The 13,182-nt window shown below is 34.7% G+C and overlaps 1 protein-coding gene and 1 pseudogene across 4 annotated transcripts in view; both read left to right on the plus strand.

Moving 5' to 3' along the window:
* LOC112669637 (disintegrin and metalloproteinase domain-containing protein 20-like) overlaps positions 1-13,182 on the plus strand; it is a 161,477-nt gene that overhangs the window by 117,318 nt on the left and 30,977 nt on the right. The window lies entirely within an intron of this gene.
* LOC112670213 (U6atac minor spliceosomal RNA) lies at positions 8,696-8,795 on the plus strand (annotated as a pseudogene).

Raw genomic sequence — 13,182 nt, forward strand, 5'->3', positions numbered from 1 at the left:
CAAAACCTAGATATAAATGGCCCCTTAATAAAATTGTCTATAGTTTATCCCACAAGAAATACCTACTAAACAATGAACTGCTGCAAAAATGTGTTTAAAACTTGAACTTGATTTGGATGTTTATTATAATTATTTGTTTCAAACATTTTTATTTATGACCCAACCAATGTAGGAAGACAAGAAAAATATAAGTTGTAAATGTTGAAAAGGATGAAATAAAGTAATATATTTATTTGACTTATTTATTATTAATTTATAAAATCAGAAGTATGTATAGATAAATTAAGATCAATGAAAGTTTAGCATTTTGACTAATGATAAAATCATTATACAAAATCAGTTCCATGAATCCCGGCAATATAACATTAGAATTTTTTTTCTAACGTTAGAATTTTTTTTAATTTTTTTATTTATCTATGATAGTCAGAGAGAGAGAGGCAGAGACATAGGCAGAGGGAGAAGCAGGCTCCATGCACCGGGAGCCTGACGTGGGATTCGATCCCAGGTCTCCAGGATAGCGCCCTGGGCCAAAGGCAGGCGCCAAACCGCTGCGCCACCCAGGGATCCCTAACATTAGAATTTTTAAATTGATATTTGTTACTAATAACAGCACAAATATATAAATTAGTTGAAAATAAATTAGTTGAAAATAAATCAAATACAATATGAGCTATATATAAATAACATTATTTATATATAAATTAGTTGAAAATAAATCAAATACAATATGAGCTATATAATGGAAAACGAAACATTTAATTTCAAGGAAAATGTAAATACTTGTTCTTTAAGTTATGATGAAATTGTCTTTAAATTATCATAAAAACCTTCTTACACGTGGACAGAACTTAAAGGAGCTTCTTAGGTTGTTTGCTATGTTAAGAAACAAACAGTAAAATTACAGGATAGTATTTAGGATTTATCTTATACTTTAAAGTTTCAGTAAGACAAGACTGTGAGTTTTCTTCTAAATATGTTTAACATGAAATTATTCACCAACAACACATGTTTGAGGGAGGAATTATGTCCCAGCCTTAGCTCTTTTTGACTTTATCACCATGAGGAACAAGAGGAAATCCCTCTCATTGTCAGAGCGTGGGATCCCCCTCTTATTTGACTGGGGGAAATGATACGATCACAATTAAGATGATCATTTAGATGATTCTATCTTTTCTTAACCTAGGTTTTACCCATGATCTCTAGACTTTTAGAGAAAATGTTAGGCTTAACTGTGGATATTCAAATCATTTTTTAAGATACTTGTAAATCTTAAAGTAAGAGATGTATTGGTGAGATTAAATTTTCATATTGCTGCTTGCTAGGATTTTCTGTATTCAGTGGCTGTTCTTTTATCTAGGTCATGAGTCATACAAACAAGAGATATGCTTCTTAACAATTTCAAAAAAGGCAAAAAGAAGACGGAAGGGAGGAAGGAAAAGAGAAAGGGAGAGAAACTATACAACAAATAATTTAATGATGAGTGTCTGCATAATAGAGTACATTTATTATTTGGAGACCATAAGGAGTCATAACACTGATCCTGGCATGGTAGACAATTAAATAACATATTATATTCCTGTTCCAAAAGTACTTTCATTTATTTGCCACCAAGGGTTTCCCACCTACTCTGTCACATATATGCAGCCTCCACTGATTTTGTAAATCTTGCTGACTCCAGATCATTTCCACCTTTTGTCTTTGTTTTTTTCTTTTTCTTGGTTTGCTCTGAAAATGCCAAATGTTTTTACCATCTATCATGTTCAACATTTTAATTATTTTCAGCTCTTCACAGATTTGTCTGGCAAACACATTAATGCACACAGAACATTTCAATTAAGAAGATCAGCCCTGGAGCACCTGGGTGACTCAGTTGGTTAACCATCTCCCTTAGGCTCAGGTATGTGATCCTAGGGTTCTGGGGATCAAGTCCCTCATCTGGCTTCCGGCTCCACAGAGAACGTACTTCTCCCTCTGCCTCTCTCTCTCTCCACCTCTCATGAATGAATAAATAAAATATTTAAAAAAAAAAAAAAAACAGCCCTGGGATACCTGGGTGGCTCAGTTGTTAGGCGTCTGTCTTCGGCTCAGGGTGTGATCCTGGAGTCCCAGGATCAAGTCCCATATCACGCTCCTTGCATGGAGCCTGCTTCTCTCTCTGCCTGTGGCTCTGCCTCTCTCTGTCTCTGTGTCTCTCATGAATAAATAAATAAAATCTTTTTAAAAAATCAGCCCTTCTTATAAAATATTATTGGTCATAAGTGACAGTATTTTTTTATTATAATTGAAGTAAGAATAATTCATTACGGAACATGGGAGCTTGAAGCCTAACAATAGCAGCAGCAAGACAAATCTATATGAGAGCTAATTACAAGAAACAAAAGCTAGGAAGAAATTTTTATCTTTGCAGGCCGACAATATATATTTTTAGGATCCCCCAAAAAGAAGAGGATAAAAATTAATATCTTTTTCATTGTAACTTCAAACAAATTAAATTTTTAAAACTAATACCAAAAAAGTCACAATTTTTAAAAAATGTTAAATTCTTTTTGAAATAGGTGGCAGAACTGGTATCAATGTGGGAGGGCAGGTTTGAACGGATTCAATTCTGAGGAAATATTCCTTTTGGTGATCCCTAGGAGCCACCTATGCAAATTATTGGTTAATATCTTAACAAATTTAGCTACCTATCAAGGAAAGTTTGATGAATGTTTAAAATAAGGAATATTGCTTTTAATAAATATAAATAGAGAAATTTACGATGTGTCATTTGTCGATCTCATTTCAAGAAGTCACTTTCCGCATTATGTAGCCAGTTATTATCTAGCATTTTAAAAATTCCCTTAGGGGCAGCCCGGGTGGCTCAGCGGTTTACTGCAGTCTTCAGCCCAGGGTGTGATCCTGGAGACCCAGGATGGAGTCTCACGTCAGGCTCCCTGCATGGAGCCTGCTTCTCTCTCTGCCTGTGTCTCTGCCTCTCTCCCTCTCTCTGTGTCTCTCCTGAATAAATAAATAAAATCTTTAAAAAAAATTCCCTTAGTCACAGCTTTAAGGAAAATATATGCAATAGCTTTAGTTATGTTGGTATATGCCAGAAAATATCAAAATCAGATTTGTCAATTTAGTATGTTTAGATTTTGGCTAGAATCATTGAAATTCTGGGATCTGAATCTTTTGAGTAATGTCTATCTTAAACATTCCTTGATTTATTAAAAGCAAACTACTTTGGCCATGTAGCGGCTCTTTCTCTGAACAGTATTAATTTTTTATTGATTGATTTCTGTATCCTTGTACCACCCTCTTCCTACTTCCCCCACCCCCAGCCCCCAGCAACCACTTTTCAACTCATTTCTATGAGTTCAATTTGTTTAAATTCTACATGTTAAGTAATACCTCATGGAATTTTTTTTCTCTGACTTGTTTTACTGAGTGCAGTGCCTTCCAGATTCATCCACATTGCTGTAGAAGACAACGTTTCTTAAGGTTGAGTAATTTTCTGTTGGATATATATGATATTTTGCTTATCCATTGACTTGTGGATGGATACAGTTTGTTTCCATACCTTGGCTGTTGTAAATAATGTTGCAGTGAACACTGGACTGCATGTATCTCTGAGATTGTGGTTTTTAACTTCTTTGGATATACCCAGAAGTGGAATTGCTGGGTCATATGGTAGTTGTCTTTTAACTTTTTTAGGAACCATTCTATTTTCCATTGTGGCTGCATAGTTTGCCTTCCCACCAACAGTGTACAAGGGTTCTCTTCTTCCACTATTCATCAGAATTTGCTCGATCTTATCTTTTTATAATAGACATCCTGACAAGTGCAAGGTGATATCTCATTGTAGTTTTGACTTGCATTTCCCTGAGGATTACTGATGTTGAGCATCTTTTCATGTACTTGTTGGCTATTTATATGTTTTTGGAAAATGTCTATTCAGGTTTTTTGCCCATTTTTAATTGGGTTATTTGGGTTTTTCCTGTAGAGCTGCATGAGTCCTGGTATATTTTTTATTAACCCATTATGTGATACATGCTTTGCAAATATTTTCTCCCATTCCATACATTGCCTTTTCATTTTGCTCATAGTTTTTAGGGAGTTTTGTTTGTTTTTGCTTTGCTTTTGCTGTACCAAGAGTCTTTGAAAAATATTGCTTTGATTGGGAGAGGAGTTTCATATTCATGATGATATTTCAGAATAATGGTACATTGAACAGTTTGCACCTGAGTGATGATTATCAGAAATATCTCACAAGTGTGTATCATATTTAATATTATGTACAGTGCTTAATACAAAGATGATACTATTAGAGAGATTAAAAAACACATTAAAAATTTTTTAATTGTTATAAACAAACTCAAAATAGAAGAATATAGGTTAAACATTATAAAAATGGCATATAAACCAAAAAAATAAAAAAAATAAAAAAAATAAAAATGGCATATGAAAACAACTAATAACTGAGTAAATAAGTATTTGTTTCTTATGCACTTTAGTAGACAGGCCAAGTACCAAGTGATTCATGCAAAAACTCCTCCTTCAATAAAATGTATTAGCTAGTGGTGTATGTATGTCGCACGGTCTAAAGCAGAGTAGGAGGCAACTTATGCCAGCTTCTCAGTATCGTTTACAAAAAATGCATGTAGTGTTGCCTTTCAGCTAGCTGGTTGCTGTCAGATTCTTTTGGTTTCTGTTGTTCAGATGGTTCAGGCAGCCTGGTTTGGGTCATATGACAAGAAAAATTTTAAAGACGTCTTATTCACATAATTATATGGCTTCACTGAGACCAGGGTGTTTCAAAGATTACTTGTCATCGAAATCTGAACCCAGTACATCCTATATGATAGAAAGGATCCTGTGGGTTGCCTGCACTCTGTCTTTCATGATTGTGTTCTGTTTTACCCTCACTACATCTTTACATGAGCATACCCTGTGGGATTTCATAAGTCCTTTAATTTACCTGGCACATGTAATTCCAAGTAGTAATACCATTGTGCTCATTTTACAAATTTAAAATATAGAGAATTCTCCACTTTATGGTCAGGAATAACAAGAGTGCCCACTACCACCACTGCAATTGAATATTGTTCTGATCATTATGGTAAGTGCCATTAAAAATAAATAGAAATGCAAGCTGTAAATATTACAATTCCTTCAGAAACCATGATGTATATACCAAGAAATTTTAACAGGATCAACTGAGAAAACTCAAATTCGAGAGAGCTTAATAAAGTAGCCTGTGTTTGAGGTCTCTACTATCATGCTCATGCCCTTCACTGGAAGGACTCATGGGACTCAGGAAACCAGTTATGGGACACATGGGTGGCTCAGTGGTTGAGTGTCTGCCTTTAGCTCAGGTCATGATCCCAGGGTCCTGGGAACGAGTTCCACATCAGGGTCCCCACAAGGGTCCTGCCTCTCCCTCTGCCTATGTCTCTGCCCCTCTCTCTCTTTGTGTCTCTCATCAATAAATAAATAAAATCTTAAAAAAAATAAAGCAGTTACACTCATGCTTCTTGTTACAAAGAAAGAGATTAAAAATCAGAAAGGGAAAAAGACACATGGGACAAACTCCAGGGGAAACCCGGCACAAATTTCCAAGTGTTGTCTCCCAGTGGAGTCACATGGACATGCTTAATTTTCACAGCAAGAATGTAGAACAGCATGTGCAAAGTATTGCCAATCAGAATTTCACCCAAGTTTTGGTGTCCAGGATTTTAATTGGGAGGTCAGGCACATTGGCAGGCAGCAACTATGTGGTTTCATTAGCAATGCTTATGAATTAAGTAATTCTTAGAAGTCCATCAGCTTTTTATAGTAGGTTTGGAATCTTAGAAAACTAGCATAATTATTTAAGGAGTTCTTCAATTATAGAAAGGAATTATTTTTGATACATTAACAAGTACTTTTTCAAGACATACTAACAATGTCATCGATCATTCTAGGCTGAGACTATTGTGTAAACAATACAGACAAGTCCACCAGTCTCTTGGAACATGTATTATGTCTATTGGTGAATAGAGGATCAATATTAATGTGAATTGAAATACATTTGTAGTTTTTATATATCACCACGTTAACTTTTCTGCCTGAAAACCTGCAACTCCATAGCAATTTCAACAAATCAAATATGTAGTTACTGAGCATAGGTACATACAAGGCATTCTCCTAGGTGCTGTGAATATATGTTTAGTTTATAACTGAGTTAGATAAAAAATTAATACATGAAAAAATACATTATTTCAGCTATCACAAGATAAGCTATAAAGATAAATACATTATTTATCAAAATCCACCTTTTATTCTGTGCTTAGAACCCAATGACCAGTATTGCTGGATACTTCAAACAATGCTATATATTAGGTTTGATGAACCTTGTTATACATATATGAAACTTGAGACTAGGAGAACTGAAGTATTCTGAGAGACATAAAAATAATACATACCAGGGCTTGGAATAACTATTCTATAAAACCCAGGTCCTTTATATCAGTGCTTGTCAAAATATTTCAATGAAGGAACATAGATCCATTGAGGGCCAATACTTTTTTTACTATTTTATTTTCTTAATTTCTTTAATTGGGGTTCAATTTGCCAACATATAGCATAACACCCAGTGCTCATCCCGTCAAGTGCCCCCCTCAGTGCTCATAATCCAGTCACCCCAACCCCCCCCCCACCTCCCCTTACACTACCTCTTGTTCTTTTCCCAGAGTTAGATGTATCTCATGCTTTGTCACCCTCACCGATATTTTTCTCTCCTTTCCCTTTATTCCCTTTCACTAATTCTTATATTCCCCAAATGATGAGACCATATAATGTTTGTCCTTCTCTGATTGACTTTTATTTCACTCAGCATAATAACCCTCCAGGTCCATCCACATTGAAGCAAATGGTCCATCCACATTGAAGCAATTGTCATTTCTAATGGCTGAGTAATATTCCATTATCTACATAGACCACATCTTCTTTATCTATTCATATTTCTTTTTTCTTAATAATTTATTTATGAAAGACACACAGAGGCAGAGACACAGGCAGAGAAGCAGGCTCCATGCAGGGAACCCGATGTGGGACCCGATCCCTGGACTTCAGGATCACGCCCTGCACTGAAGCATGGCGCTCAACCACTGAGCCACCCAGGCGTCCCTATCCATTCATATTTCGATGGACACCGAGGCTCCTTCCACAGTTTGGCTATTGTGGACATTGCTGCTATAAACATTGGGGTACAGGTGTTCCAGCGTTTCACTGCATCTGTATCTTTGGGGTAAATCCCCAGCAGTGCAATTGCTAGGTCATAGGGCAGCTCTATTTTTAACTCTTTGAGGAACCTCCACACAGTTTTCCAGACGGCTGCACCAATTCACATTCCCACCAACAGTGCAAGAGGGTTCCCCTTTCTCCACAGCCTCTCCAACATTTGTTTTTTCCTGTCTTGTTAATTTTCACCATTCTCACTGGTGTGAGGTGGTATCTCATCGTGGTTTTGATTTGTATTTCCCTGATGGCAAGTGATGTGGAGCACTTTCTCGTGTGCTTGTTGGCCATGTCTATGTCTTCCTCTGTGAGATTTCTCTTCATGTCTTTTGCCCATTTCATGATTGGATTGTTTGTTTCTTTGCTGTTAAGTTTAATAAGTTCTTTATAGATCTTGGAAACTAGCCCTTTATCTGATAGGTCATTTGCCAATATCTTCTCCCATTCTGTAGGTTGTCTTTTAGTGTTGTTGACTGTATCCTTTGCTGTGCAGAAGCTTCTTATCTTAATGAAGTCCCAATCATTCATTTTTGCCTTTGTTTCTCTTGCCTTCATGGATGTATCTTGCAAGAAGTTGCTGTGGCCAAGTTCAAAAAGGGTGTTGTCTATGTTCTCCTCTAGGATTTTGATGGAATCTTGTCTCACATTTAGATCTGTCATCCATTTTGAGTTTAACTTTGTGTCTGGTGTAAGAGAATGGTCTAGTTTCATTCTTCTGCATGTGGCTGTCCAATTTTCCCATCTCCATTTATTGAAGAGACTGTCTTTTTTCCAGTGGATAGTCTTTCCTGCTTTGTGAAATATTAGTTGACCATAGAGTTGAGGGTCCATTTCTGGATTTTCTATTCTGTTCCATTGATCTATGTGTCTGTTTTTGTGCCAGTACCACACTGTCTTGATGACCACAGCTTTGTAGTACAACCTGAAATCTGGCATTGTGATGCCCCCAGATATGGTTTTCTTTTTTAATATTCCCCTGGCTATTCAGGGTCTTTTCTGATTCCACACAAATCTTAAGATGATTTGTTCCAACTCTCTGAAGAAAGTCCATGGTATTTTGATAGGGATTGCATTAAATGTGTAAATTGCCCTGGGTAGCATTAACATTTTCACAATATTAATTCTTCCAATCCATGAGCATGGAATATTTTTCCATCTCTTTGTGTCTTCCTCAATTTCTTTCAGAAGTTTCTGTAGTTTTTAGGGTAAAGATCCTCTACCTCTTCAGTCAGGTTTCTTCCTAGGTATCTTACGCTTCTCGGTACAATTGTAAATGGGATTGACTCCTTAATTTCTCTTGCTTCAGTCTCATTGTTAGTGTATAGAAATGGAGGGCCAATACTTTTATAAACTACAATGAAATTAAACTAATAGAAATATAAAAATTTCTAAATTATGTAAAAATATAAGCCAAATTTTCTCTACTTAAAGCACACAAGAGTTGTATGAAAGGACAAAAGGTCAACTCTATCTCTGGCCTGACAACACCCATATGGGGAAGGCATTGCCACCTATTTTGTGTCATCTAACCATTCTTTGGGATACCTGGCTGGCTCAGTAGGAGAAGCATGGGACTCTTGATCTCAGAGTTATGGGTTTGTGCCTCATGTTAGGTGTAGATATTACTTCAAAAAATTAAATTAATTAAAAATATTTCTGTCAAATTACTAAACAAATTTCCAAAATTTATCTCAATTGCTGTACTTTTCTCATCAAAAATTGGTAACAAATGGTTGACAGTACTGCCCTGGTCTTCAAGCCATACTTAGTAGAACTGCTTTCCACTCTGCCATGTTCTGAACATTTCCAGAGTGCTCTAGTGGAATTTCTGATATTTTGTATACAGGAAAAATTTTTATGTATTATGAAATAATATCTGAAGGCACAAATGTTCATGGTGGGTAGCAGTCTTAAATAAACATGTCTAATTAAAACAAAAGCTGCATTTGTTTGTTTGTTGAGATGTCTATGGGAGATAGGTCAAACAGACTGATTATGAAAATTCTTTTGTTTAGGAATATGAGTTTGATTGTATAGTAAATAAGGAACAATTTTATGCATTTAACTTTCAAGAGATTCCCTTTTAAAGTGAATTCAAAATGCCATAGTGCTTTACATTTGGCCCATATATATGTTGAAATGAAGAATATTGCATAGGCCTACAAGAAATTGTTTGTATGTATTATATTTATTGGTACTTATCTAGAAAAAAGATGTAAAACACTTTTTAGAAAGCAAATATGCTAGTGGTATACTTAGAACTTAGCTAATCATTTTAGTTGTTTTATTTATAACCAATTCTAAAGACAGTATATTATTTAAAGAGATGCATGAGTATTGAGATAATTAAGCATGAAATTTGGAAATATGGTGATTTAAATATGGGCATTTCATTATTAATATGTAGATATAGGTTTTTATATATTCACGTTGTGTTGATTCACAATTGAAAGTTGATCAGCCAGTGTCCAGCTAAAGAAATAACTGTATACTTTACCATTTTCCTGCATTCCTTTAAAATATTAGAGATGAGAATATATGTTGTTCACCTCTAGTCTCTACTACAATTCTTTAACCATATTGTTTTTATTGAGGTTATACAAGAATTTTGGTGAAATGAACCTTCTACCCAGGAAAAAATAAGCAGTATTGATCCATGTGAGATTTTGTACAGATCACAAAAGGTGTGGAAACCCTTGAAGCTCCAGAGATCCAAAGTTTAAGAACTTTGATTGAAGGCTTGTCTGTCTAAATACATCATCCCCTTAAATGTCTGATCCTTACCAAGATACTTTAGTTAACATTACTCTCAAAAATTCTCTAATTCTTCCTTCCATTTATGCTGAGTATATATACATATATGTGGAGGCTTTTCTTGACTCTTGGCAGGAGTCAGTAAAAAAGAAAGACATCTCTAATTTATTAACAGTCTTTAGTAAATCAAACTAAACGAAGAGTTAGTGTTAGGCTAAGACCACAAAAGGAATAATTGCTCAAACCTCATATTTCTGCTAGTGAAATCTCATTGCACTTATTAATTAATCAAATAAGATCCTCTTTTCTTTTTGCTAATCATCTAATAAGATTTACTGAAATATATAACAGTTTATTCATTTATTTAAAACATATTTACTGAATGTCTTCTCTCTACTGGTGATTAATCTGGCTATAAGATAGACAAAATATCATGTTCTCATTAAGTTTATATTAATGGTGCCTTACTGAACAATGGACATAAGGAATAAGTATTTTTATGTATGCTATTAAAGGGTAATAAATTATTTACAAAAAATTGGGAGCAAGAAAGAGAGCTAAGACTTTCCAGGGGATGAGAGAAGTTGTAATTTCAAGGAGAACTATCTGAGCAGAGCTAACAGAGAGCAATAGGAAAAGGACTTAGCAAGTATGAATATCCTATGATAGAGATTGAGGAACATTGAGTGTGATTAACATGGAGGAATGAGGGAGAGTAATAGGAGATAAACTCAGAGAGGAAAAGAGGATGAGGTGGGTGGGTACCATCATAAAGACTTTCACTTTTACTTTTAAGTGAAAAGAGGAGCAATTGCATGATTTTCAGTGGAAGAGCAGATTATTTATCTTTCAAAAGTGCATCCGGTAGTATAAGCTAAGAAGTGTGGCCAAATTTGGAGGTTATTCCACTAATGACAGTGAATGGTGATAATGATTGAGTGCGAGGTTACAGAAGTGAAAGTAGTAAAAAATACAGATTTTGCATATATTTGGAAGGCAGAACAAACGTATTTCCTGAATTCCTTGGTGTGAGATATTAGAGAAAGCAATGGATGAAATTTGATCTCAAGATGTTATCTAAGCATCTTGAAAGATGAGGCTCCCATCAAGCTGGACTGGATAAAGTTATGAATTGAGCAGATTTTAGGGAAAGGTCAGGTGTTGAATTTTAGAGTCCAGGAGTAAAGTCTGTATGGAAACATATATTTAAATATCACCAGGATGTTGAAGAAATGTGAAACCATAAGACTGAATAGATATCACAAACAATATAAGTATAGGTGGAGGGCTAAGTTCCTAAGCACATAGAGTTATTTTTTCCCACATTGGAGTCATAACAATGACTTTTTCTTTGTATTTTTTTTTAATTTATTGCTACTTTTTAGTAAAATATCTTATTTTTATCTATGTAATTCTGAAAGCTATACTAACACTAAAAATGAATATGTATTCCCAATTAAGATTGAATATGCATTCAGATAGCCATTGGAAAAAAATGAATAAACAAAAAGCAGAATCAGATTTATAAATGCAGAAAATAAACTGATGGTTGCCAGAGGGGAGGTGGTGAGGAGGTTGAGCAAAATGGGTGAGGGGCATGGGAAAAAAATTTCCAGTTATGGAATGAATAAGTCATGAGAATAAAAGTCACAGTATAAGGAATATAGTCAGTGATATCGTAATAGTGATATATTGGGAGATTTGGTAGCTGTGGTGAACATAGCATAATGTATAAACTTGTCAAATCACTATGTTGTACATCTGAAACTAACATATCATTATGTGTCAACTATACTAAAAAAAAAAAAAAGACTATATGCTATGAAGTGAAATAATGCATTTAAAATATATTTTAGTTCAAAATTTTTACTGTCTCTTTAAAAATCGAAATTATTTGATTCTATTTCATGTCTTATGAATACAGCAGTGGTTTGATCTAAAAATAAAATACTAATCTCTAAGGGCTTAATTTTCTTGAAGAGCTAAGATTTTTAAAGTAAATGAGATTTTATACTTTAATCACACAGCTGTGATACTATATATCTTTCTCTAACGTGGTGGTATATTATTTAATCTTGATTCTAGGATTAGCCAGGTTTTCAGAATGATAGAAATATACAAAAACATAAAGAATATTTTTTAGGATGGCAAGGATCATGAGGGCAGAAGTTTCTTTTTGTCATATATGTGCTTTTGGCATGCATAAGATTTTCTGGTACATAGGAGCCACTCAAAAATATTTGTTGAAAGAATAAAAATTAAAATTACCATCTACCTCAGCTGCATCTCACTCTGCTAAAAGTACAATTTAAAAATCTGTTATTTCATTCATCAAAATGGTAGCAGGAACTATATTTCATTTCAACATGTTACCTGATGATCTGTAATTCTCTTTTAACATTAGTAAGAAATCTTAGCCAATGCCCAGTCAAAATATCCTGTGTGTTAGTCACGATGTGAAGAGCAATAAGACCAAAAGAAAAAGGCCAACAGTCACATTAAAGATGGATATTCTTTTAATGATAAATAAAACACATAGAAAGAAATTTCAGAAGTCAAAGCAGGAGCTCTAAGATGAGGGATGACTGGGTGGCTCAGCAGTTGAGTGTCTAACTTTTGCTCAGGAACTGATCCTGGTCCTAGGATCGAGTCCCACAACAGGCTCCTTGTGAGGAACTTGCTTCTCCCTCTATCTGTGTCTCTGCCTCACTCTGGGTGTCTCTCGTGAATAAATAAATACAAACTTTAAAAAAAAAATAAAAGGGAAGGTCTCAGATGCAAGTATAGGATTTCTGGGTTCCCCAATCTAGCACTTTCAGTTTTTCTGGATAAAATTAGCATAAAGAGCCTGGAGTTTAACTAAATTTCATACTTAATATATAGGAAAAATAATATATCAATAAAAGGAGAATGGTCATTATGAAATAAAAACAAAATAATAAAAAATAACTCAGTGAATAGATTGATAATAATATTTATTTTGCATCATCCCACAAAGATGTAGTTGAACTATTTTACTGGGTTCAGTCTACTTGTACTCATGGTCTTTGCTGAGTGTAAATAGTTGCAATAATCACTTGAAGTCATTCAACTGATTTCTTTTGGCTTAACTACTATTTTTTAAATTTTGTACTCTATTACAATTTCGCTTCCCATGGGCTTTCCTACAGT

The sequence above is a fragment of the Canis lupus genome, chromosome 25 (assembly GCF_003254725.2).
Source record: "Canis lupus dingo isolate Sandy chromosome 25, ASM325472v2, whole genome shotgun sequence".
NCBI classification, from domain to species: domain Eukaryota; kingdom Metazoa; phylum Chordata; class Mammalia; order Carnivora; family Canidae; genus Canis; species Canis lupus.